Raw genomic sequence first — 5,196 nt, forward strand, 5'->3', positions numbered from 1 at the left:
AAAAAAAATAGGTTTACTAAGACTTACAGTTCCACATGGCTGGGGAAGCCTCACAATCATGGTGGAAGGCAAAGAAGACCAAGTACTGTCTTACATTTTTGTGAAAATGATCACACTGACCCAAGCAATTTACAGATTCAATGCTATGCCCATTAAATTACCATTGACATTCTTCATAGAAATAAAGAAAATGATTTCAAAATACATGTGGAAATAAGAAAGAGCCTGAATAGCTAGGGCAATCCTCAGTAAAAGGAATGAACCTGGAGACATCACGTTACACAACTTCAAGCTATACTACAGGGCTATAGGGACCAAAACAGCATGGCACTGGTACAAGAACAGACACATAGACCAATGAAACAGAATAGAGAACCCAGAAATAAGACCACATATCTACAACTCTCTGATTTTCAACAAACCTGACAAAAACAAGCAATAGAAAAAGGATTCCCAATTCAATAAATAGTGCTGGGGTAACTGGCTAGCCATACACAGAAAATTAAAACTGGACCCCTTTCTTATACCATGTACAAACATTTATGGATTATTTCCGTATAATCCATGGATTAAAGACTTAAATATAAAACCCAAAACTATAAAAACCCTGGAAGACAACCAAGGCAATACCATTCTGTACATAGGAACAGGCAAAGATTTCATGAGAAAGATGACAAAAACAATTCCAATAAGAACAAAAATTGACAAATGGGATTCAGTTTTTAAAAAGAACTTCTGCACAGCAAAAGAAAACTATCAACAGAGTAAACAGACAGTGTAAAGAATGGAAGAAAACTTTTGCAAACTATGCATCCAACGAAAGTCTAATATATAGCATCTATAAGGAACTTAAACAAATTTATAAGAGAAAAGCAAACAACCCCGTTGAAGAATGGGCAAAAGACACAAACAGAAACTTTTCAAAAGAAGACATACATCCAGCCAACAATCATATGAAAAAAGGCTCAATATCACTGATCATTAGAGAAATGCAAATCAAAACTACAATGAGATACCATTCACACCAGTCAGAATGGCTATTACTAAAGAGTAAAAAAATAACAGATGCTGATGAGGTTGTAAAGAAAAAGAAACACTTATACACTGTTGATGGGAGTGTATATTAGTTAAACCATTGTGAAAGGCAGTGTGGCAATTCTTCAAAGACCTATAGTCAGAAATACCATTTGACCCAAAAATCTCATTACTAGGTATATAAGTAAAGGAATATAAATCATTCTATTATAAAGACACACACATGTATACATTCATTAGAGTATGATTCACAATAGTAAAGATATGGAATCAACCCAAATATCGATCAATGATAGAGTGGGTAAAGAAAATGTGGTATATATACACCATAAAATACTATGCATCTATAAAAAAGTATGAGATCATTTCTTTTGCAGGGACATGGATGGAGCTGGAGGCCATTGTCTTTAGCAAACTAATCCAAGAACAGAAAACCAGATAGTGCATGTTCTTACTTATAAGTGGGAGCTAAATGATGAGAACACATGGATACATAGAGGGAAACAACACACACTGGGGCCTATCAGAGGGTGTAGAGTGGGAAGAGGGAGAAGATGAGGATCAGGAAAAATAACTAATGACTACTAAGCTTAATACATGGTTGCTAAAATAACTGGTACAACAAATCTCCATGACACACACATTTACCTATGTAAGAAACCTGCACATCCTGCACATGTAATGCTAAATTTAACTTAAAAAACAAATAAAAATTACAGAACAAATCGGGAATTTTGAGCAAGAAATGAGAATATAAAAATAATACAAACTGATATCTAAAATGAAAAAGCATTTAAGTAAAAATGTCACTAAATGAACTTGGAAGCATATTAGAAGCTGTCAAAGAGATGATTAGTAAACATGAAGATAGGACAATAGAAACTCTCCAAACAGAGTCATTCAGATCAACATGTCAGAATAAAATGAATGAAACTCAATGACATGGAGATGGTTTGGCTGTATCCCCACCCAAATCTCATCTCAAATTGTAGCTCAAATTGTTGTGGGAGGAACCCAGTGGAAGATAATTGAATCATGGGGGTGATTTCCCCCGTACTGTTCTTATGGTAGTCAATAAGTATCATGAGATCTAGTGGTTTTGTAAGAGGAGTTTCCCTGCACAAGTTCTCTCTTGTCTGCCACAATATAAGATGTGACTTATGTGACTTTCACCTTCTGACATGATTGTGAGACCTCCTCAGCCACATGGAACTATTGGTCCAATAAATGTCTTTTTCTTTATAAATTACCCAGTCTCTTTATCAGCAGCATGAAAATGAACTAATACAGATGTATTGGATAATATCAATATGTGTTTAGTAACATACATATTAGATATGTATTAAACACATATATTAGACTAGAAAAATGAAAATAGAGAAGAAAAACATTTGTAGAAGTTGTTATCTGATAACATATCTTTAACTCTGATAAAGATCTCATATATCTATGAATCTCAATAACCCCCAAGACAAATAAACACAGTAAATCAGAAAATGGCACAAATTTCTAAAAATAAATTATTTTTTAAAAATCTTGGCCAGGTGCGGAGGTTCGCACCTATAATCCCAGCACTTTGGGAGGCTGAGGTGGGCAGATCACAAAGTCAGGAGTTCAAGTCCAGCCTCACCAACATGGTGAAACCCCATCTCTAATACAAATACAAAAATTAGCCAGGCCTAGTGGCTCATGCCTGTAATCCCAGCTACTCAGGAGGCTGACACAGGAGAATCACTTGAACCCTGGAGGCGGAGGTTGTGGTGAGCTGAGATTGTGCCCATTGCACTCCAGCCTGGGCAACAGAGCAAGACTCCATCCCAAAACAAACAAACAAAAAAGCCCAAAACCTAAACAAAACAAACAAAAAAACAAAAACCTCTTAATATCAATGAGGAACAACAACAAAAAATACCACTTACAAGGGATTAACAAGAAGAACAACTCCAGACTTCTTGTGAAATAATTTTTCTTGTAAAATAATATTATTTGGCTATTGAACCAAAGGAAATACAGCACTATACAGGGTTGCTTATTGTGCAAAATGGAAGACAACAAAGCATCTTTAAAGTGCAGAAACAAAATAAGAAAATAATGTTAACTCAGACTTTCATAGCTAGCCAAAAGAGAATCCTTCAAAACTAAAGATGCAATAAAGATATTTTTGGACAAACAAAAATTATTTCATTTTCTTTAGACCTGCATTACAAGAAAAAATAAGTAATTTCCTCAGGCAAAAGGAAATGTTAATAGTTGGAATCCCTAATCTACACAAAGAAATGTGCTGAAATGGTAAATTTAACAAATTTTCTCTCATGTCTTAATTTATATAAAATATAATTGACAGTGTAAATCCAAGTTAATAACCAGAGAGCATAAGATTTTAACATATATAAGAATAAAATATACAGGTATAACAGTACAAACAACGGGAAAGGAAAATAGACACCAACTATTGTTAAGGTTCCTATGTTATATGTGAAGTATTGAAATAGTTATTTAGGGGCAACTTGTAAAAAGTTAAAGATGCATGCTGTAAACTCAGAAGCATCCTTTAAAAAAAATAAAACAAAGATAAAATTACTAGTTCAATAAAATATATAAAAATTGAATACTAAAGAGTATTAATCTAAAAAGAAAGCATGAGAATAATAATTTAAAAAGAACTGATTAAACAAATAAAAAGAATAGCAAGATAGTAGAATTAAATCCAACCATATCATAAAATATATAAAAATTGAATACTAAAGAGTATTAATCTAAAAAGAAAGCATGAGAATAATAATGTAAAAAGAACTGATTAAACAAATAAAAAGAATAGCAAGATAGTAGAATTAAATCCAACCATATCACTAATTAGGTCAAATATTAATAGATGTGACATCTTATTTAAATAACAGAGCTTAAGAGGTTAGATAAAAAAGCAAGATAAAACTATATGCTGTTTACAGGAGATGCATATTAAACATAGACTCATTTCATTCTGAAATACAGTGAATGTCTGCTATGTATATAATCCTGTATGCAGTAATTATTTGTTAAATTATATAGCCTAATAATTCTTTTTTTCAAGCTTATATTCTAAGAAAAACCATGAAGACAAAATGTGGTATATTATAAATGATATTTACTATATTCAATTGTTACCAAATTCTGTGTCCTCTTCTATGAAAATATGACAATATTTAAAACTTTCTATTGTCGGCCATCTTTTGGTTCCCCCTGACTCATATTAATGAACATTTCAACTACTGACATCAGAGTATGTTCATGGCTATCGATTGGTTTGGAAAATTCAGAATGCAGAATCATATCATTTTGCTTCTAAATAGAAAGGTAAGTATGGTATTGAACATGGCTAATACTGGATATAAATGATATTGTCTAATTATACTCAAAGGATGATCCATAAACTATCTCCTAATATCTGAACTGTTTTTTGCTTTTTGGTTGTTATGTGATAAGGAACTTGCACAAAAATACAAAACAACCTAATCACTAGGTTCAGTGTTTAGTTCAGCAAATATTTTTCCCTCTTCAGCAATCTGACTTTCTTCAAGAATGAAGTAGTTTGTTGATTTACATTCTGATGCAAGTTCTTTATCAGAAACAATACTTTGAGTAACACTAAAAACTGTGAAATGAGTGCTTCTTGGTGTCTCATTACTGATTTTGAGCAAAACTTCTCTTCCAATGATTCTGTCATTTCAGTGTTCTTGTGATATATAAGTGAAGAAATGTAAAGATATGGGGCAGTGTGACCTGTAGTTAGATGAATGGTCTGAAATTTTTGAAGGTTTGATATCTCTAAAACATTTGTCTGAGACTTCTTCTCTTTCCCTTGGAAGCAATATTTGGTGAAGCTCAGTCAAGCTTCATGAAGTCCATGTAATATAAATTACGCGTACACCATGATAAGTGCTATCAGAATTATTATACATGATCAAAATACTGAGGCTTGCACAGATTATTAAAAATAATTTTTTGGCATCAGTGGCCTTTTGGATGAGTCTATCATAAAATATACCCTTTGGTGAGGATAGGTGTAAACCAGGATCTCTATTAGTGCTTTACATAATTATCATATTGAGTTTTGCAAATGTCTCATAAAATAGAACGTTAAACCTACCAAACTTAAAATGGTTAAGAGGCTTGCCTAAAGAA

The sequence above is a fragment of the Mandrillus leucophaeus genome, unplaced genomic scaffold (genome assembly GCF_000951045.1).
Source record: "Mandrillus leucophaeus isolate KB7577 unplaced genomic scaffold, Mleu.le_1.0 Scaffold486, whole genome shotgun sequence".
NCBI classification, from domain to species: domain Eukaryota; kingdom Metazoa; phylum Chordata; class Mammalia; order Primates; family Cercopithecidae; genus Mandrillus; species Mandrillus leucophaeus.